Source organism: Pseudophryne corroboree, chromosome 9 (assembly GCF_028390025.1).
Source record: "Pseudophryne corroboree isolate aPseCor3 chromosome 9, aPseCor3.hap2, whole genome shotgun sequence".
NCBI classification, from domain to species: domain Eukaryota; kingdom Metazoa; phylum Chordata; class Amphibia; order Anura; family Myobatrachidae; genus Pseudophryne; species Pseudophryne corroboree.
In genome coordinates, this window is record NC_086452.1 from 425,399,464 (window position 1) to 425,421,565 (window position 22,102).

Below are 22,102 nucleotides of genomic sequence, written 5' to 3' on the forward strand. Positions count from 1 at the left end.
GGTGGGGAGGCACTGCCTCGCCTGCCATAGACTTTTTTTCCTCCAGAGTTTTGTCTATAAAAATTATTAGAACAATGCAAAGAAGATATTTCAAACAAATTCTTTGTATTTTTCATATACTTTATACAGTCAAAAAACTCTGGCAAAAACGTTAGTATGACAGGCAGGGCCGGTGCTAGGGTGTTCGGCGCCCCCCTGCAAACAAAAAACAGGATTGTGATACCTACCGGTAAATCCTTTTCTCCTAGTCCGTAGATGATGCTGGGGTCCACTTCTTGACCATGGGGTATAGACGGTTCCGCAGGAGCCATGGGCACTCTTAAGACTTTTCAGTGGGTGTGAACTGGCTCCTCCCTCTATGCCCCTCCTCCAGACCTCAGTTATAGGAACTGTGCCGAGGGAGACGGACATTTCGAGGAAAGGATTTACTTTAATACTAGTGGTGAGATACATACCAGCTCACACCTCAACCATGCCGCACAACATGGCATTCAACATAACACACGGCAACAGGCATGAACCAATAACAGCAACATGCTGAAACTAATATAACACAACTTGTGTAACTGTAATAACAAAACTGCAGGTAAAGTACACACTGGGACGGGCGCCCAGCATCCTCTATGGACTAGGAGAAAAGGATTTACCGGTAGGTATCAAAATCCTGTTTTCTCATACGTCCTAGAGGATGCTAGGGTCTACTTCTTGACAATGGGGTTTATACCAAAGCTCCAGTACGGGCGGGAGAGTGCGGATGAGCCTGCAGCACCGATTGACCGAACTTGAGGTCTTATTCGGCCAAGGTGTCAAACGTGTAGAATTTTGCAAATGTGTTTGACCCCGACCAAGTAGCTGCTCGGCAAAGTTGCAATGCCGAGACCCCCGGGCAGCCGCCCAGGATGAGCCCACCTTCCTAGTGGAATGGGCCTTCACCGACATCGGTAACGGCAATCCAGTCGTAGTATGAGCGTGCTGAATCGTACCTCTGATCCAACGCGCAATAGTCTGTTTGGAAGCAGGACACCCAATCTTGTTGGGAGCATACAGGACAAACAAGGACTCTGTTTTCCGTATTCGAGCTGTTCTAGCGACATGAATCTTCAAAGCCCTAACCACATCTAGAGACTTTGACTCAGTGAACGTGTCAGTAACTACTGGCACCACAATAGGTTGGTTTATGTGGAAAGATGAAACCACCTTTGGAAGAAAATGTTGACGAAGTCTCAACTCTGCCCTATCTTCATGGAAGATCAGGTAAAGGCTCTTGTGAGACAAGGCCCCCAATTCCGACACCCGCCGTGTGGATGCCAATGCCAAAAGCATCACCACTTTCCAAGTGAGAAACTTCAACTCTATCTCTTGTTGAGGCTCAAACCAATCCTATTGAAGGAACTGCAACACCACGTTAAGGTCCCATGGTGCCACTGGAGGCACAAATGGAGGCTGGATGTGCAGAACCCCTTTCACGAAAGCTTGAACCTCTGGAAGAGAGGCCAATTGTTTTTGGAAGAACACTGACAAGGCCGTAATCTGGACCTTGATTGACCCCAATCAGAGGCCCGCCTCCACACCAGCCTGCAGAAAATGGAGAAAACGTCCCAACTGAAACTCTTCCGTAGGAGCCTTCTTGGATTCACACCAAGACACATATTTTCTCCAAATACGGTGGCAATGTTTTGACGTTACTCCTTTCCTGGCCTGAATAAGGGTGGGGATGACTTCCTTGGGAATACCCTTTTGGGCTAGGATCCGGCGCTCAACAGCCATGCCGTCAAACGTAGCCGCGGTAAGTCTTGATACACACACGGCCCCTGCTGCAGCAGGTCCTCGCTAAGAGGAAGAGGCCGAGGATCTTCTATGAGCAACTCCTGAAGATCTGGGTACCAAGCCCTCCTTGGCCAGTCTGGAACAATGAAGATTGCTCGAACCCTTGTTCTTCTTATGATCCTGAGAACTTTTGGGATCAGCGGAAGTGAAGGGAAGACATACACTGACCGGAATACCCATTGGGTCACCAGTGCATCCACTGCTATTGCTTGAGGGTCTCTCGTTCCGGAACAATATTTCTGAAGCTTCTTGTTGAGACGAGATGCCATCATGTCTACTTGAGGAACTCCCCAAAGACTTGTCACCTCTGTGAAGACTTCTTGGTGGAGGCCCCACTCTCCTGGATGGAGACCATGTCTGCTGAGGAAGTCTGCTTCCCAGTTGTCTACTCCCGGAATGAAAATTGCAGACAGAGCCTTTACATGTCTTTCTGCCCAGAGGAGGATCTTCGTCACCTCTGCCATTGCCGCTCTGCTTTTCGTTCCACCCTGCCTGTTTATGTACGCGACTGCTGTGTCATTGTCCGACTGGATTTGCACGGGATTATCTTGAAGAAGTTGTACCGCTTGTTGAAGGCCTGAAGGCAGGCTTCCTGACTTGACCATTTTCCTTGGAAGCTTTCCCATGAGTGACAGCTCCCCAGCCTCGGAGCCTTGCATCCGTGGTTACCAGGACCCAGTCCTGAGAACTGTGTAGCCACCACAGGAGCGAAATCCTGGCTTTTGACGACAGGATTATCTTCCGGTGCATGTGTAGGTGGGATCCCGACCACTTGTCCAACAGGTCCCACTGGAATACTCTGGCATGGAACCTGCCAAACTGTATGGCCTCGTAGGCCGCCACCATCTTCCCCAACAATCGAATGTACTGATGGATCGACACACTTGATGGTTTCAATATCTGTTTTACCATTTTCTGGATTTCCAGAGCCTTTTCCACCGGAAGAAATACTCTCTAAACTTCTGTGTCCAGAATCATCCCGAGAAAAGACAATCTTGTCGTCGGTTCCAACTGTGACTTTGGATAATTTATGATCCAACCGTGTTGTTGGAGTATTGACAGGGAGAGTGTGATGTTTTGTAACAACTGCTCCCTGGATCTCGCCTTTATCAGGAGATCATCTAGATAAGGAATTATATTGACTCCTTTTTGACGCAGGAGAACCATCATGTCCGCCATCACCTTGGTGAATACCCTCGGCGCCGTGGATAGACCGAAAGGTAACGTCTGGAATTGGTAATGGCAATCCTGAACCGCGAATCTCAGATAAGCCTGGTGAGGAGGATAAATAGGAACATGCAGGTAAGCATCCTTTATGTCTACAGACATCATGTAGTCCCCCTCCTCCAGACTGGAAATCACTGCCCTCAGTGATTCCATTTTGAACTTGAATTGTTTCAAGTAGAGATTCAGATGTTTTAGGTTTAGGATCGGCCGGCTTTGGAACTACAAAAAGGCTTGAATAAAACCCCTCCCCTTGTTGTGACAAAGGTACCAATACTATGACCTGATCCTGACATAATTTTTGTATTGCCGCTGTCACAGGCTTCCCTTTCCAGAAGAGAAGCTGGCAAGGTCGATTTGAAAAATCGGCATGGGGGAACGTCTTGAAACTCCAGCTTGTACCCCTGGGATACTATTTGCAAAACCCAGGGGTCCAGGCCAGACAGAATCCAACCTTGGCTGAACAGTGTGAGATGTGCCTCCACCCGAGCGGCCTCCCGCAAACGAGCCCCAGCGTCATGCTGAAGATTTGGCAGAAGTAGGGGTAGACTTCTGCTCCTGGGAACCTGGAGCCGCTGTGGACTTCTTTCCCTTTCCCCTTCCCCTATCTGCAAAGAAGGGGGAACCTCTCGCTTTTTTGTATTTATTGGGCCGAAAGGACTGCGTGTGCGGGTGATATTTCTTTTTTGCCGGTGCAAGTGCAGAGGGCAAAAATGTCGACTTACCTGCGGTAGCTGCCGAGACTAACGCATCCAGTCCATCGCCAAATAAGGCCTCACCTTTATATGGGAGAGCCTCCATATTTCTTTTGGAATCTGCATCCGCGTTCCACTGGCGAATCCACAACGCCCGCCGAGCCGATACTGCCATGGTAGCGGCTTGTGAACTCAAGAGTCCAATATCTTTCATCGCTTCTAGCATATATGCGGCATCGTCTTTGATATTCGATAACTTAAGGAGTATCTCATCTTTATCAATCGTGTCAATTTCTGATGCACACTTTCTGACCATTTTTCAATAGCGCGACTCACCCACGCGCAAGCAATTGTGGGCCTGAGCAGCATACCATTGGCAACATAAATGGATTTTAATGTAGTCTCCATTTTGCGGTTTGCTGGCTCCTTTAGTGAAGCCGTGCCAGGTGCAGGGAGAATTACCTTCTTTGTCAACCTGGACAGAGCACTGTCTAACACAGGGGGTGACTCCCATTTTTTCCTGTCCTCCTCCGGGAAAGGATAAGCTATCTGAATTCTCTTGGGAATACAAAATTTATTTTCAGGATTCACCCACATCCCTTCAAAGAGAGTATTAAGCTCGTGGGAAGGAGGGAAAGTGACCTTGGATTTCTTTTCTTTATAGAAATAAGCCTTCTCTTGAGGTACAGGAGTGGCTTCCGTGACTTCCAGAACTTCCCTTATAGCTACAATCATATATTGTATATTTTTTGCCAATTTATGATCTATTTCTCTGGAGTCACTATCGTCGACACAAGAATCAGTGTCTGTGTCGATATCAGTATTCACAATATTCGCAAATGGTCTCTTATGTGACCCAGAGGGGTCGCCTGCGGATGGAAGAACAGAGCCATGAAAATCACATCCTCCACAGATTTTCTCCAGCACTCAGCATGAGATTCAGATTTATCTAATCTCCTATTGATATGATGCATACTATCACGTATTTCTTTCACCCATGCAGGCTGTTGGTGTGCCGGCAGTGCCACCACATTACAACTCTGTGTCCCTAAAATGCCTTCCTGCCTCAGACATGTCTTACACACGTGTACAACAGACACTTACAGACACACTGGGACTTATAGGGGACAGACCCACAGTAATATCTGTCAGAGGGACACAGTTTAGGAGCAGCCAGTTCACAACCCAGCGCCAAAGAAAAAATCCCTGTGCCGCGTACTTTGTACACAGAGACAAAATCCCAGTGTCGCGTACTCTGTACACAAAAACCTTTAAGCGCTATTATATTATGCACAATATGTATTAGCACCCAGCCCCCCCCCCCCACTCCCACATGCTTAAACCCATCTATACTTACCTGAGGATTACAAGTACTCACCAAGTGAATAAATCGCGACTTAGCGTATCACTCAGGGGCGGAACTACTGGCGGGGCAGGCAGTGCATTGCACTGGGGCCCCGCCGCACTCAGGGGCCCACAGCCGCCGGCCGGCATTTAGAACAGATTGACATGCGGACGAGAGTCCGCATGTCAATCTGCGTTCTCCTCTCCCTCCTTGCTGCTCCCCTGCTCCCCCGGCCCCCCCCTATGTGTTGGAGGGACACGAGCGCATCGCGCGTCTCTCTGTGTCCCTCCTGGCTCTCCCCCGGCCGCTCTAAGGAAGCATGTGCCGTTCGTGAGCTCTGATTGGCTCACGAACGGCACATGCTTCATTAGACCAGCGGGGGAGAGCCAGGAGGGACACAGGAGAGACGCGCGATGCGCTCGTGTCCCTCCAACACATAGGGGGGGGAGGGGGGACCGGGGGAGCAGGCACTGGGGGGACAGATCTGGCACTGGGGACATATACCTGGCACTGGGGGGACAGATCTGGCACTGGGGACATATACCTGGCACTGGGGGGACAGATCTGGCACTGGGGACATATACCTGGCACTGGGGGGACAGATCTGGCACTGGGGACATATACCTGGCACTGGGGGGACAGATCTGGCACTGGGGACATATACCTGGCACTGGGGACAGATCTGGCACTGGGGACATATACCTGGCACTGGGGACATATACCTTGCACTGGGGGGGAATATCTGGCACTGTGGGAGAATATCTGGCACTGGGGGGGCATATACCTGGCACTGGGAGCATATAACTGGCACTGGGGGAGCATGTACCTGGCACTGGGGGCATATACCTGGCACTGGGGGCATATACCTGGCACTGGGGGGGAATATCTGGCACTGTGGGAGAATATCTGGCACTGGGGGGGCATATACCTGGCACTGGGAGCATATAACTGGCACTGGGGGAGCATGTACCTGGCACTGGGGGCATATACCTGGCACTGGGGGCATATACCTGGCACTGGGGGGGAATATCTGGCACTGTGGGAGAATATCTGGCACTGGGGGGGCATATACCCGGCACTGGGGGCATATACCTGGCACTGGGGGGGGAATATCTGGCACTGGGGGCATATACCTGGCACTGGGGGGGAATATCTGGCACTGTGGGAGAATATCTGGCACTGGGGGGGCATATACCCGGCACTGGGGGCATATACCTGGCACTGGGGGGGAAGCAGGCACTGGGGGGGAATATCTGGCACTGGGGGCATATACCTGGCACTGGGGGCATATAACTGGCACTGGGGGGGCATGTACCTGGCACTGGGGGCATATACCTGGCACTGGGGGGGAATATCTGGCACTGTGGGAGAATATCTGGCACTGGGTGCATATACCTGGCACTGTGGGGGAATATCTGGCACTGGGAGCATATGTGGCACTGGGAGCACGGCCCTAGCAACAAGCACTACCCACTAGCAACGAGCATGACACCCAGTGCATGAAACCCCTGGCAACGAGCATGACATCCTGGCACTGTGCATGGAACCAAGTGCATGAAACCCCTGGCAACAAGCAGGTAATTTCTTTTTTTATTTGTTGGGACTGCCTGCCGCAATGTGTAAAAAGGGGGGACTGCCTGCCGCTATGTATAAAAATGGGGAATCTGCATGCCGCAATGTAAAAATGGGGAATCTGCCTGCCGCTATGTGTAAAAAGGTAGAATCTGCCTGCCGTAATGTGTAAAAAGGGCACGCTATCTGCCGTTATGTGTAAAAGTGTATGGTGTCTGCCGTAATGTGTAAAATGGGGACGCTGTCTGCCGTAATGTGTAAAATGGGGACGCTGCCTGCCGTAATGTGTAAAAAGTGCACGCTGTCTGCCGCTATGTGTAACGAGGGCACGCTGTCTGCCGCTATGTGTAACGAGGGTACGCTGTCTGCCATTGTGTAAAAAGTGTATGCTGTCTGCCGCTATGTGTAACGAGGGCACGCTGTCTGCCGTTATGTGTAAAAAGTGCACGTTGTCTGCCGTTATGTGTAAAAAGGGGAATCTGTTCGCTGTAAGGAGTAAAAGGGTCTCTACCTGGTGTAGTGGTGCTACTGTGCGGCGTAATTTGAAGAATGGAGACTACTGTGCACCGTTTTATGAATTGGTATTATTTTGTGGACACACCCCTTCCCCACGAAGCCACGCCACTATGTATTTTTGCGCGCGCGCCTACGGCGCGCACTGCCCATGGGGTGTACTTGGATGGGGGGCCCAAAGCATTTTGTTGCACCTGGGCCCACCGCTTGCTTGTTCCGCCACTGGTATCACTGGCTTTATATGTTCATTGTTATATGTGATTGTTTTGTTTGTATTTAGTATACCGGTATTAGGATCTCCTAAGTATTTCATATTTTTCGATATCAGTGAGGATCTCTCTACTAGGGTCCACTGTATAAATTTTTTTTATCCTGTGCCAGATTAAATAAATATTATTTTTATTTTGAAATTACATTGGTGTTAGAGTGATTTTAATTTCCACGAGTAGATACTGCCATTTACCATTTATTACACACCTGATAACGTTAGCGCTGGGAGACATCCTATTTCTCTTTGCACTTTTGTGAGGATAGTGGAAATCCTCATCCCTACTCCATAGCAGCTTAGGTTGATCAGGTGAGGCATAACAGCGCAGTCCTCCACTCCTTGTTTTGACTGGAGGAGGGGCATAGAGGGAGGAGCCAGTTCACACCCATTGAAAAGTCTTAAGAGTGCCCATGGCTCCTGCGGAACCGTCTATACTCCATGGTCAAGAAGTGGACCCCAGCATCCTCTAGGACGTATGAGAAATTTTGCGCCCTCCCTACCATACGTAATAAAGGGACAGTGCATGCCAAAAGGGCATGGTCTCACAATAGTACCCCCAATTCAAATTGCGCCACACAGTATCACAATCTTATTCACATTACACCACATGTAGTGCCCGATTCATACTGCACCAAATAGTAGTGTACCCAATTCGCATTACACAGTAGTGCTCCTTATACACAGTACCCACAGTAGTGTCCCTAATACACAGAATGCCCACAGTAGTCATGCCACACAGAACGCCCACAGTAGTAGTGCCACACAGAATGCCCACAGTAATAGCATCCCTTACACATAATGCCCACAGTAGTCGTGCCACACATAATGCCCGCAGTAGTCATTCCACACATAATGCCCACAGTAGTCATGTCACATAGAATGCCCACAGTAGTCGTGCCACACATAACGCCCACACAGGGCCGGTTCTATGGTTTGTGGCGCCCCGGGCAAAATATGGGGGCGTGGCTTAAATCAGGGGCGTGGTCAACGCGCTGAAAGAAAAAATAAAAATAAATAAAAAGTATACATCCCCGTTCCTGATCCAGACCCCCTCCGCCGGCGGCGCCGCTCTTCTGCTCTCCTCTCTTCGATCTATGGGAGAGACGTTATTACGTCTCTCCCATAGAACAGCATAGACACTAGAGGTCAATTATGACCCCTAGTGTCTGTGCCACTATGCTGTGCGGTGCGCGATGACGTCATCGCGCATCGCACAGCAAAGGTCCTCTAGACGAAGGGAAACTAGACCGTAGCGTCTAGTTTCCCTTCATGGAGAGGACCTTAGCTGTGCGGTGCGCGATGACGTCATCGCGCACCGCACAACTAAGGTTCTCTCAATGAAGGGAAACTAGACGCTACGCGTCTGGTTCCCTTCAAAGCGGGGAGCACAGCAGGGCACTGCGGGGGGCACAGTGGCGGTTCTTGCCCTGGTGCGGCGCCCTCCGGATGGCGCCAGCGCCCTCCGGAAGGCGGCGCCCCGGGCAAAAGTACCGCTTGCCCGTGGCAAGAACCGCCACTGCGCCCACAGTAATAGTTCCACACAGAACGCCCACAGTAGTTGTGCCACACAGATCACCCACAGTAATAGTGACCCTTACACATAATTGCTACAGTAGTTGTGCCACACAGATCGCCGACAGTAGTAGTGCAACACTTGCCCCTAACACTTATGTCCAAAGGAGGAGGGGAGAGAGGGGGTAGTGCAGTACTTACAGCCCGCAAATCAGCGGAAGAGTGCTGCCGGCGCCGCTGCCAAAGTGCAGTGGGAACGAGAGGGAGGAGAGAGAAGGGAGAGAGCTGGAGAGACCGAGCTGGAGACCTGCACTGAAACGGCGCTGCCTGCATCTGTCATACAGTGTGACAGGCGCAGCGGCAGCCGTCAGCAACAGCAGAGCGGGGAGGGGCCTGCTGAGCCTGGCGCCTCCCTACTTCGCAGGAGCTGCTGAGCGGGTAGCGCCGGCTCTGATGACAGGAAAGGCTCTGCCTCACCCCACCGCACGTCACTGGTACTTACATGAACTTGTGCATATATAAATCTTGAACCTGTATCTTGTCTAGGGTCCCAGCTATATTTAGGTTGCAGATTTTTTTGACCCTCTATGAAGTAATTTTCTACAGCCAAGTTCTAGCTGAACTTATTGATGTAAACAAAACTTAATTTGATTAAAGACATCAACCTGCCAAGCTTTGGCTTTATTTTCGGTTTTAAACAAAATGGAGGCTGTGTTTGACTTTCAACTGTGGTGAGAACATAGAGAATCAAGAGCTGTGAAAGCAGATTTCTGTCATAGACTATAACATCAGTTTCAAGTGCTGCTTAAGCTGTCACCCAAGCTGTGTGCCCATAGCCTTGGTGCAACCATGCATCAGCTACAGGGTTCATATGAAACGCCAAACTTTACTCCCAATGGGACTGCCTGTCCTGCGTGTGATTAAGTAGGAGGACTTACAATAGGTCACTGCCAGTCTCACGGGCTGTATCTGTCTCACTGAGCTGAGGTGGCGGAGTTTACTGGGGAGGGGGAACTGCAGCCCATAAGTAAAATCCACCACGGAGCAGCAGCGGAACTGGATAAGAGATGTATGTTACATAGGTGCTACCATACTTGTGAAACCTGGATTAATATTCAATACAATCAACTCTGCAAAAAGTAAGATTTTCAGAGAATCTTGTGTTTTGTGCTGTGAGGTGTGGCACTGAATATGGTTTAAAAGCCTCAAGCTACACTCCACCTCACATACTGTAATACAGCACGCGCATACTTTCCTATTGTTCAGCAGCCCTTTTGCTGATACAGGAATGTCAAAACTTCTACTAAGAGTTTAATCAAGTGTTAAAGCTAGCCACACAGAGGCCTACTCCACTGCTCAATCCCAGGGCTGCCATCAGAACAGGAAGGGCCCAGTAGAAGTTATACAAACAGGCCAGCAACCCCCCCTCCCCCCTCCACCCCACTCCCAATTGTGCCGATCCGCCATCCTTAGTTGTGACGCTGCACATGGTTGTGCCTCCATTCATCCATGCCACTTGCCATGGGATGTAGGCACAGATAGGGATGGGCCATAGGCCTGTTGGGGAAGGGGACAAAGGCACACATGTTGAATTGGGCAAAGGCACACATGGTGATGGGCACATATATGTATTGTGACCAAGCCCTGGCAAAATGTGTGTCATCATGCACGACTTCAGGGTTCTCGTGGAGCGCTCAGAGGATCCGGACCCAGCAGATGCTGCTACACTCAGGATCAGAGACACTGATGCACAGCGATCACCCTGACCGCTGTCACTAGGTATTTCCATACATGCTCTCTCATTACACCGCACAGTAGTGTCCGTTATTCACATTACACCACACAGTAGTATCCCTTATACACATTACACCACACAGTAGTATCCCTTATACACATTATACCACACAGTTCAGCGCCTTATATACGTTACGCCACACAGTAGAGCTGCTTATACACGTTACACCATGGTAGAGCTGTTATAGAAGTAGCTGTATTTAACTATTGACTTGTTTAATTAAAATAAATGTAAAACACTACGTATGCCCCAACTGATCTGACCTCACAAACCCCCAATTCCTCAATGAAAATAAAGCCCCAAATGTGACCCCGCCACAGACCTGATAACACCCCAATCTCTGAATGAAAATAATGCCCCACAACTGACCCCACCCCAGATCTGATAATCTCCAAATGCATCAATGAAATTAATGGCCCAAATGTTACCCCCCCCCCCTCCCCCACAGGTTTGACACCCCCCAAACCCAATGAAAATACTGCATCAAAATTGCCCCCCTCCCTCGATTTGATAATTCCCCAGTGCCTCAAAGAAAATGAAATCCTAGAATGGCCTTCCAAGGCCTGATAATCCCACTATGCTTCAATAAAAATAATGTCATAGAATTGCCTGAGGGGCAGAGAGAGCTGTACCACAGCAGCCTGAGGGGCAGAGAGAGCTGTACCACAGCAGCCTGAGGGGCAGAGAGAGCTGTACCACAGCAGCCTGAGGGGCAGAGAGAGCTGTACCACAGCAGCCTGAGGGGCAGAGAGAGCTGTGCCGCAGCAGCCTGAGGGGCAGAAAGAGCTGTGCTGCAGCAGCCTGAGGGGCAGAGAGAGCTGTACCACAGCAGCCTGAGGGGCAGAGAGAGCTGTGCCGCAGCAGCCTGAGGGGCAGAGAGAGCTGTGCCGCAGCAGCCTGAGGGGCAGAGAGAGCTGTACCACAGCAGCCTGAGGGGCAGAGAGAGCTGTGCCGCAGCAGCCTGAGGGGCAGAGAGAGCTGTGCCACAGCAGCCTGAGGGGCAGAGAAAGCTGTACCACAGCAGCCTGAGGGGCAGAGAGAGCTGTACCACAGCAGCCTGAGGGGCAGAGAGAGCTGTACCACAGCAGCCTGAGGGGCAGAGAGAGCTGTGCCGCAGCAGCCTGAGGGGCAGAGAGAGCTGTGCTGCAGCAGCCTGAGGGGCAGAGAGAGCTGTACCACAGCAGCCTGAGGGGCAGAGAGAGCTGTGCCGCAGCAGCCTGAGGGGCAGAGAGAGCTGTGCCGCAGCAGCCTGAGGGGCAGAGAGAGCTGTACCACAGCAGCCTGAGGGGCAGAGAGAGCTGTGCCGCAGCAGCCTGAGGGGCAGAGAGAGCTGTGCCGCAGCAGCCTAAGGGGCAGAGAGAGCTGTGCCGCAGCAGCCTGAGGGGCAGAGAGAGCTGTGCCGCAGCAGCCTGAGGGGCAGAGAGATCTTTATTGCAGCAGCCTGAGGGGCAGAGAGAGTTGTGCCGCAGCAGCCTGAGGGGCAGAGAGAGCTTTGTTGCAGTAGCCTGAGGGGCAGAGAGAGCTGCACTACAGCAGCCTGAGGGGCAGAGAGAGCTGCACTACAGCAGCCTGAGGGGCAGAGAGAGCTGCACTGCAGCAGCCTAAGGGGCAGAGAGAGGTGCTGCAGCAGCCTAAGAGACAGAGGGGAACATTTACTAAGCAGTGATAAGAGCAAAGAAGTGAGCCAGTGGAGAAATTTCCTTATTAACCAATCAGCAGCTCTGTATAATTTTATAGTATGCAAATTATAGATGTTACTTCAGTGCTGATTGGTTGCCATGGGCAACTTCTCCACTTGCTCACTTCTCCGCTCTTATCACTGCTTAGTAAATGTACTCCAGAGTGAGGTGCTGTAGCTTCTAATGCAGAGAGAGAGAGAGAGAGAGAGAGAGAGAGAGAGAGAGAGAGATGCTGCAGCAGCAGCTGGAGCAGAGAGAGGTTCTGCAGCATCAATGTAGAAAGACGTGCTGCAGCAGCCGGGGCAGAGAAAGGTTCTGCAGCAGCCAGGGCAGAGAGAGGTTCTACAGCAGCTGGGGCAGAAAAAGGTGCTGCTGCTGCAGCAGCTACCACCACCACCACCACCACCACAGAGAGAGGTGCTACAGCATCAATGTAGAGAGAAGTGATATAGCAGCCAGGGGAAGGGAGAGGTTCTGCAGAATCTGGGGTAGAAAGAGGTGCCTCAGCAGCTAGGGCAGAGAGTGCTGCTGCAGCAAGACTGAAGTAGAGACATGTGCTGCAGCTTCCAGGAAAGAAAGAGGTGCTGCAGCAATGGGGGCAGAGAGAGGTGCTGCAGCAGCTGGGCAGAAAGAGGTGCTGCAGCAGCTGGGACAGAAAGAGGTGCTGCAGCAGCCGGGGAAGACAGAGGTACTGCAGCAGTGAGGACAGAGAGTGGAGTAGCAGGACAGAAGTAACCCTGCTTCTGCACAGCTACAACTAGACATTGATACATATAAAGAGGGTGGCAGAGCTCCGGCATGTGCTAGCACAGTAGTCAGTGTCTCCTGCTGTCGCCTCTGGCTTGCACTGTTCCCTACCTAGTCTCCGAGTCTTTGTCAGTGTGCGCCCCCTCTGCTTCTCCTCCTCCTGCTCTGTGGCTGCCAGTATAGTGGCCCGCGGGAAGAGGGGGTAGCGGGCGGCAGCGTACCCTCTAACTTTTTCAGCACCCAGAGCTTGCGCTTCACTGGAGCCACCCTTGTTACACCCCTAGATGTATCAAGCCTCCTCAAAAAATGGAGAAGTTGCCTATAGCAACCAGTTTCTAGTTAACATTTAAACCGTATATTCTATAAAATGATAGCTTGATGCTGATTGGTATATACAGTATGGACAACGTCTACACTTGCCCACTTCTCCACTCTTAGGGGTATATTACTAAAGTGCAGGGTTTTTTAAAATGGAGATGTTGGCCAAAGCAACCAATCTGATTCTAGCTATTATTTCCTGAAGCAGCTAGATAAATGTTAAGTAGAAGGAATATTAGTGAAGAAGTCCTTCGTGGCGCTTCTAGTTGGACGGTTGCTGCCTTCTCAGTTCACTAGTGAACCTATCCCAGAGGCAGGGCCGGTGCTAGGGTGTTCGGCGCCCTCCTGCAAAATATAAATTTGCGCCCTCCCATACTTTACATGTAGGGCCGGGGGGTTACCATGGCCTCTTGGGCCCCTGAGCTGCAGGAGATCCGTGTAAGCCTATGGATGTGAACTCTCTGCCCACACTCATACCCCTTTTCCACTAGCTCAAAAAACACGGGTAAATGCACGGGGGCGCGCATTTACCCGTGTTTTTGGCAAGTGGAAAAGGGTAAACCCGGATCAAGTGACCCGTGAATCCTACCCGGCTATTTACCTGGGTAGGACACGGGAATGATCCGGGTAGGGTGTAGTGTAAACGGGAGCCGTGTCGATGCGACACGGCTCCCGTTTACACTGTATGGATGGGCGGCGCTGGGAGATCATGTGATCTCCCTGCGCCGCCCCTGCCGTGTAGCTAGAAGCGTCACCAACCCGGCATATGCCGGGTTGTGACTGCTAATGGGAAAGGGACCGAGCACGGGTCGCAGCAGGGGGCAGCTCCCGTGTCAGGCTCCCGGCTGCGACCCGTGCTCGTAGGTGTAAAAGGGGTATCACTCTGTGCAGCGCTAGTGTGCAAGAGAGGGAATCGGCACCCTCCCCCCCCCCCCCCCCCCCCCCCACACACACACACCTGCATGTAAAATAGGGGCAGTGCGCGCCGCAGGCGTGCACAAAAAATATAGGGGCGTGGCTTCGCAGGGAAGGGGTGTGGCCACAAAATAATACCAATTCATATTACATATTATAGTAGTCTCCATTATTCAAACTATGCCGCACAGTAGCGCCACTACACCAGGTAGAGCCCCTTTTACACATTACGGCCGACAGATTCGGAGCCCCTTTTACACATTACGGCGGACAGCGCTCCCCTTTTTACACATTACGGCAGACAGCGCCTCCCTTTTTACACATTACGGCGGACAGCGCTCCCCTTTTTACACATTACGGCGGACAGCACCTCCTTTTACACATTATGGCGGACAGAGTCCCCTTTTTACACATTACGGCGGACAGCGCCCCCCTTTTTACACATTACGGCGGACAGCGCCCCCCTTTTTACACATTACGGCGGACTGCGTCCACTTTTTACACATTACGGCGGACAGCGCCTCCCTTTTTACACATTACGGCGGACAGAGTCCCCTTTTTACACATTACGGCGGACAGCACTCCCCTTTTTACACATTACGGCGGACAGCGCCCCCCTTTTTACACATTACGGCGGACAGCGCCCCCCTTTTTACACATTACGGCGGACAGCTCCCCCCTTTTTACACATTACGGCGGACAGCATCCACTTTTTAAATACAAACACAAACACACATACATATACACAAACACACACACACACACACACACACACACACACACACACACACACACACACACACACACACACACACACACACTTTCTCTTTCACACTCTTTACACTCTTACCACAATCTTGCTGGCCAGATCTTCCACTGTCTGCTAGCCTGGTCCGTGTAGCCCCGCCCCCTTGGTCCGTGTAGCTCCGCCCCCTTTCGTCGGACAGAAAACACTCCTCTCCCTGTCACAGGGGACAGAGGAGAACGAGTCATGATGCCGGCGCTGCTGCGGCTGCCTGTCAGTGTGACAGGGCAGGCGCAGCAGCAGGAGGAGGGACAGGACGGCGCTTCAGCTGGGATGCAGAGCAGTGAAGGCGCCTCTCCTGCCCGGCGCCTACCTGCACTGCATCCCTTGCTGAGCGGCTAGCGCCGGGCCTGCCCAGAGGGTTCAAAGATTATAAAGATCTGTGGTTGTGTGAACTAGATGGCGCTACCGTTCAAGTGGTGAAGATGGTGCAGCAGAAAAAAGCCGTTATACTTAGCTTATAGTTGGTATCTGGAGAGATCCGCTTCTGACGATCGGACAGGATGCTCCAGCGTGCATGAAAAAATGTATATAAAATATAATGTGTAGTAGAGTCTTTTTATCATGAGGTAAATAAATGTCCACAGCAGGAGCGGATTTTGGTGCGGGCAAGCAGTGCCTTCGCCCGGGGCGCTGCGGCCTGGGGGCGCGGCCGCAGTCAACTCGCAGGCACCGTCGCCTGCCCGCACCCCGATCCACGGCTGCAGCAGACACCATGGGCTGCGTGGGAGTCTGCTGCAGCCGGCTCCAGGGACATACAAGAGAGGTCAGTATTGACCTCTAGTGTCTGTGTGGTGCTGCTATGGGAGAGATGTTATGATGTCTCTCCCATAGAGAGGAGCCAGCGGCCAGACGGAGCAGCAGCAGCAGCGATCGGGAAGCAGGAGCGGGGCAGTGGTAAGTATTGTTTTTTTTTATTTTTGTGTGTGTATGTGCACACCTACTGGGGGCAAATAAACGGGGCACAACTACTGAGGGCAAAGAAAGAGGGGGCACAACTGCTGGGGGCAAAGAAACGGGGCACAACTACTGGGGGCAAAGAAAGAGGGGGCACAACTACTGGGGGCAAAGAAACGGGGCACAACTACTGGGGGCAAAGAAACCAGGCACAACTACTGGGGGCAAAGAAACAGGGCACAACTACTGGGTGCAAAGCAACATGGGGCGCAACTACTGGGGGCAAAGCAACAGGGGGCACAGTGACGGGGTACAACTACTGGGGTCAAATCAACTGGGGGGCACAACTACTTGGGGCAAATCTGGGGGCACAGCTACTGTGAGCATAACTGTGGCCACGCCCCTCCCCTATGAGGCAACGCCCCTGTTTTTTTGCACGCACAAACTGTTTTGCCGCGGGGGGGGGGGGCGCCAGTGGAATACAATTTACCACTTTCGCACTGGGCGCCACAAGGTGTAGAACCGGCCCTGGTCCACAGATACTATGGTGATGTTAGTGACACTCGTGATGTCATTGAGACATAAATCTCAAAAAATATATAATAAAAAACTAGCATAAACACACCTTACTTACACAAGCAAGGGTTTGAAAAAACCCATAAAGGTATCTTTCTGGATCCTAGTCAAACTATATTGACATATAGTAGAGGAATTTCAAGGATAAGATATTCTTGCTATATAGTGGGTAGGTAAATGCGTACCTAACACTCACAATGAAAACTAATATTATCCTCACATAACGGTTTCTTTGATGATCAAACTGCATTGATCCTCTCATGCAGGTGCGATGGTTCAGTCGGACACTCAGAGATATGTGAAAGAATATGATATATACACAAAATGTGTAGTATCGTAATGACCTCACGGAGTATTATTATAGGGTACTGTTCTATGACATACCCCGCTAACAGGGCCGGTTCAGAGTATTGTTGCGCCCCGGGCTGCAATAGGGGGTGTGGCTTCATACAGGGGGCGTGGTCAGTTACGCCCCCTGTACAGTAGTAGCGCCGCTGTAATGATGTGCGGTGCACGTTGATGTCATCGCGCACCGCACAGCAAAGGTCCTCTCCACGAAGGAAAACTAGACGCTACGCGTCTAGTTCCTTCATGGAGAGGACCTTTACTGTGCGGTGCGCGATGACGTCAACGCGCACCGCACATCATTACAGTTAAGGTCCTCTCCGGGAAGGGAAACTAGACGCGTAGCGTCTAGATTCCCTTCACAGCGGGCAGCGGCAGTGGGAGGCGCAGCAGCGGATCTTGCCATGGTGCGGCGCCCTCCGGAAGGCGGCGCCCCGGGCAAAAGTCCTGCTTGCCCGTGGCAAGATCCGCTACTGCCCGCTAACAATGTAAGCGATCAACGGAAAAGGGTATCTATAGATTTGATACCAAAAAGGGAGTTCTTCCCAAACACACCTGACTTAGACAGAAAGGGATGTGCACACGCTCATAAAGGTATCTTTTTTCGGCGTCACAGGCAAATAGATGACAAACCAGATATGATAGATGTAAGCGTACCTGACACTCACTATTAAAGTGATTTAGGTCCTCCCATAGCGGTTTCTTTAAACATCATTTCGTCTGTATCCGTTCATCCCAAAATATTTATTTAAATACAAAAAGTTAAAAAAACACAAAAATACGAATAAAAATACAAGGAAAAAACTATATTGAGTGGGGGTGTTGAAACTCAGAGTAAGGCAGGAACCTTTTGGGAACAAAAAAAGTGGCCCAGATGATGGTTACAAAAACATAATGTTTCAAATGAGTGGTCCTACCTTCCTTCAGGGTGCTTCACCCAAGTCCACCAGTATAGTGTCCCCTCCTGGCCAACGCGTTTCGGGTCTATAGGGACCCTTTTTCAAGGCATGAATAGACCCTATAGACCCGAATGGAATTAAATTTACCACAGCTACTTGATCCCCCAAGGAGCTACACAATTACCCCCGAAAGCCAGCGCTATCAGGGATTTTTTTTTCCACCTGCCCAGAGGCAAGCGAAACAAAATACCCGATAACTAAACCATTTTCGCAATCGCAGCTGCAAAAACACATGGATCTGGGAGCTTATCCTGAATCCACGTGATTTCTTTGAAAAACATTTTCCAGCAGAGAAAAAAAGGCTGCAATTTAATTTCCTGAAAACCACCGTCCGGTAAAAATCGTAATAACTGCCCTTTTTTGCTTTTTTCCTGAAAATGTAACGTGCACAATTGAATTCCCTACTATATCTGCTCTTAGGATAGCAAAAGTACTGTATTGAAAAATACTGTTGATTAAATGATTATATATTTTTTAAGTTAAATAGGGCTATATCCCCGCCACCCAGATAATATACATTTTCTTATTACTTTTATATTAAATTTACTAGTGTATATATTTTTACATAATTCCTTTTGTGGTGTTTGTGGTAGGACTGGGAACACGTAAGGTCAAACTGTGTGTTGCAGAATGTGCAACAAGACAACTATTTCCGAGAACAGTTTGGTGACATCCTCTCCAGTACTAAACTGTAACAGCAGAAATGAGCTTTCATCTGTTTACTGCTGGTTATATGATGAAAGCAAATATTTCATTGGTTTTCCTGATTTAGTCATAGTTGCCAGTTGTCCCTAATTTCAAGGCCAGGTTTCCAATAATTGGTACTTAAATTTTGACTAACTTCACAACAAAACTCCTCCTTTTTAATGATGTAATTAATGCAATGCTTACAATGTATTCTTCTGTTTTTTTTGGCGTTAATACAGGAGTCAAAAGCAAAATAATTATGTTATTTTCAAATTCATTTAACCTGGGATTATGTGGATTGTAGTTTTCCAAGATTCACAAGACACTATTGGGAAGGTGTATCAAGCCTTCTTAGGGGTATATTTATTAAAGTACAGGTTTTTTTTTTAGAAGTGGAGATGTTGCCTATAGCAACCAGTCAGACTCTACTTAACATTTGTGGTTGTGTGAACTAGATGGCGCCACCGTTCAATTGGTGAAGATGGTGCAGAAAAAAAAAGCCGTTATACTTAGCTTATAGTTGGTGATACATGGTAAACAGGGGTGCCAGAATGATTTCACGCTGGGGGGGGGGGGGGTTTGAATTTCATTTTAGCGCCCCTGCTGTGGTGCCGGTCTCCTTTCCTTCAAACCCCCCCAACCCCCCCCCCCCCCCCACTGTGGTGCCAGACTCCTCTCCTTCAAACCCTTCCCCCTCCCCCCATCAGTGCGGGAGAGCGCTTACTTCTGGAACCCGTGCGGTGTGCCCTCTTCTGTATTCCTCTGCTGTCTCTTCACTGATGATACATTACTGGGAGGAGGCGTGGCATTCTGGGGCCACAGCCTGGCCTCCTCCCAGTAATACATCACCAGTTAAGAGACAGCTGGCTACTGCTAGTACAGAAGGGGCACCACACCCTGCCTGCAACAGCACACTACTTTTAAAGTTGAAGCTGCTCACGGGGATGCGGAAGTAAGCACTCCCCCGCACCAGCGCCTGCTCCTCCGCCATACGGAGGGCGCCGCTGCAAGATCCGCTACTGGTGGTGCCTCCCCTCCACCCGTGCCGGTACTGCTGTGTGGTGAGCGATGCACCGCATGGCATTGTGGGAGCGGCACTTAGACACTAGGGGTCATGAATGACCTCTAGTGTCTATGCGTTTCTATGGGAGAGACGTCATGACGTCTCTCCCATAGATCAGAGGAGCGGCGCCAGCCGGCCAGAGACGGAGGGCAGCAGCGGTCGGGAATCTGGAATGGGGATGGTAAGTATTAATTTATTTTTATTTTTAAAAGCCACACAAATGGGGGCAATACTAATGGGGGCACAAACTGGGGCAATACAACTGGGGGCACAAACGGGGGCAATACTACTGGGGGCACAAACGGGGGCAGTACAATTGGGGGCACATTGACCACGCCCCGTTTTGAAGCCATGCCCCTATTTTCGCCCGGGGCGCCACAAGGGCAAGAACCGGCCAAAGGTTAATAAATTGTACAGTCATCTGGAGTCAGAGATCTCTTTGTAGTTGTACAGACATCCACTGAGATTTAAAAAGTGACAAATTCACATGAAAGAAACCCACCGTAGCCACTCTCTCACCCACACACAGCAGCGAAAAAGAGAAAAGTGCTTTCCACAAACTTCCCCCAACTAAATCATCAAAACAGCAGTCACAGTCACAGAATATCCAAAACCACATAAAGCTATATACCTCACTATAATGTAAAAAAAAAGCATGCCGTACCAGATAGAATATTAAGTGACAACACTTTTGTGAACTGTGCAAATATTCATATTGATTCACTAGCGACTACCATGTTATTGGTGCCTGAGGCAGAGAGTGCCTCATGCCTCAAGGGGGGGTGGCTCAAGCCTTGCTGTTCATCCAACATTTTTTAAGATACAATTGTCTGTAGTCATTAACATTAAAGGAAGGTTTTCTGAGTCTCTGCTGCAATGAAAGAGTTAAACTGCCACCACGTATCTGTGTCACCAGCAGAACAGCATTGCACGCTGTGTGTAAACGAGGGCGCTGCGCTGCCACTAGTTTCCTGTATATAAAGTAGAAAGAAAGGCTAGCTGCACCTGCACAACACAGGGTAACATTATAGTAGTAATAATAATAACAACGGTGAATGTGTAAGAATATTATACACCCACCGGGATAAGTATCACAAAATCCTATAAACTAATACCCTTTATAGACCACCAGCTTCTAACACGGGTTATTGCATATGAGTGCGCATAACCCATGTTTCTGTGCGCAGGGCAGGATTAAGCCTTGGGGGAGCCCGAGGCACATAATACAGAGGGTCCCAGGGGAAGGGGGTGTGTATGTTAGATTGTGCATAACTCCCAACATGACCCCCTCCAGGAAGGACAAAATGCTCTATACCTGGACTTCCCTCTTAATATATGATTGGTGTCACCTGTGTTGAACTATTTAATTGCTAAGAAAGGTATTTGAACATAGATGATTACAATCATAAATTAAGTAGTAAGTCCAGGAAGAGAGCATTTTGTCCCTCCTGAAGTGGGTCACGATGGGAGGTATGGATTGTGTATTTTAAATATAAACCAATGGTGAATATTAGATTTAAACTAATAGTTTAACAATGCCTGGGTACTGTTGATAGCTTTACCTAATTGAGAGACAGCTACTTTATAAAGTTTTCCTGTAGTGGAATAAAGACAACTTAGACAACCTTAAAATACACAGAGAAAAATTATATGTATAATTTATCTTGCAAAAATGCAATAGCAGCAGTCTCTGTACTACTTACACACTGGGACAGGCCTCAGTGGACTCTGTGTGTGTCTCTCTTTAGACCCGAATGCTCTTATTAGATAACCGGTAATGCAGGGCCCTGCAACTCAGGCGAGGAGGAGAAGCTGGGATCTCTTGATCACATACAGCTCTCTCCTCCTCCTATTTCTCCCCTGGTTGGGAAGCTCCATCGGTATCTCATGAAACCTGATACTCCTGTGTTTCTGCCTGCAATACATACTGTCCTGCTCACATTCTGGCAGAATGGTTCTGCTGCTGCACAAGAGGGAGAACTAGTAATGTCATTGTGCTCCAGTCGGGGGCCCCCTGTCAGTGAGGGGCCCGGGGTACAGTATGCCCTGTACCCCCCTTAATCTGGCTATGGCTGTGCGGTCTGAAAGGGCCCAGTTGGAATACTCTGGGTCGAGCGACCCGGTATTCCAACTCGGGTATTGTCAGTCTCCCGGGTGCAACCCACCTCTGGTGGTCTAAAAGGGGTATAAGTGTTTACTGCAACTTATGTTATATAATGCACACTCAATGATTATGCAATTTTCGACAAAGGAATTCTTTTATTTAGCTGGAGTGCTTCAGTGAGGCTTCCTCCTCTGTAAAGACCTTTTAGAGATTATCACATTCAATAAATGAAATGCAAGCATCAATCATAAAGTAC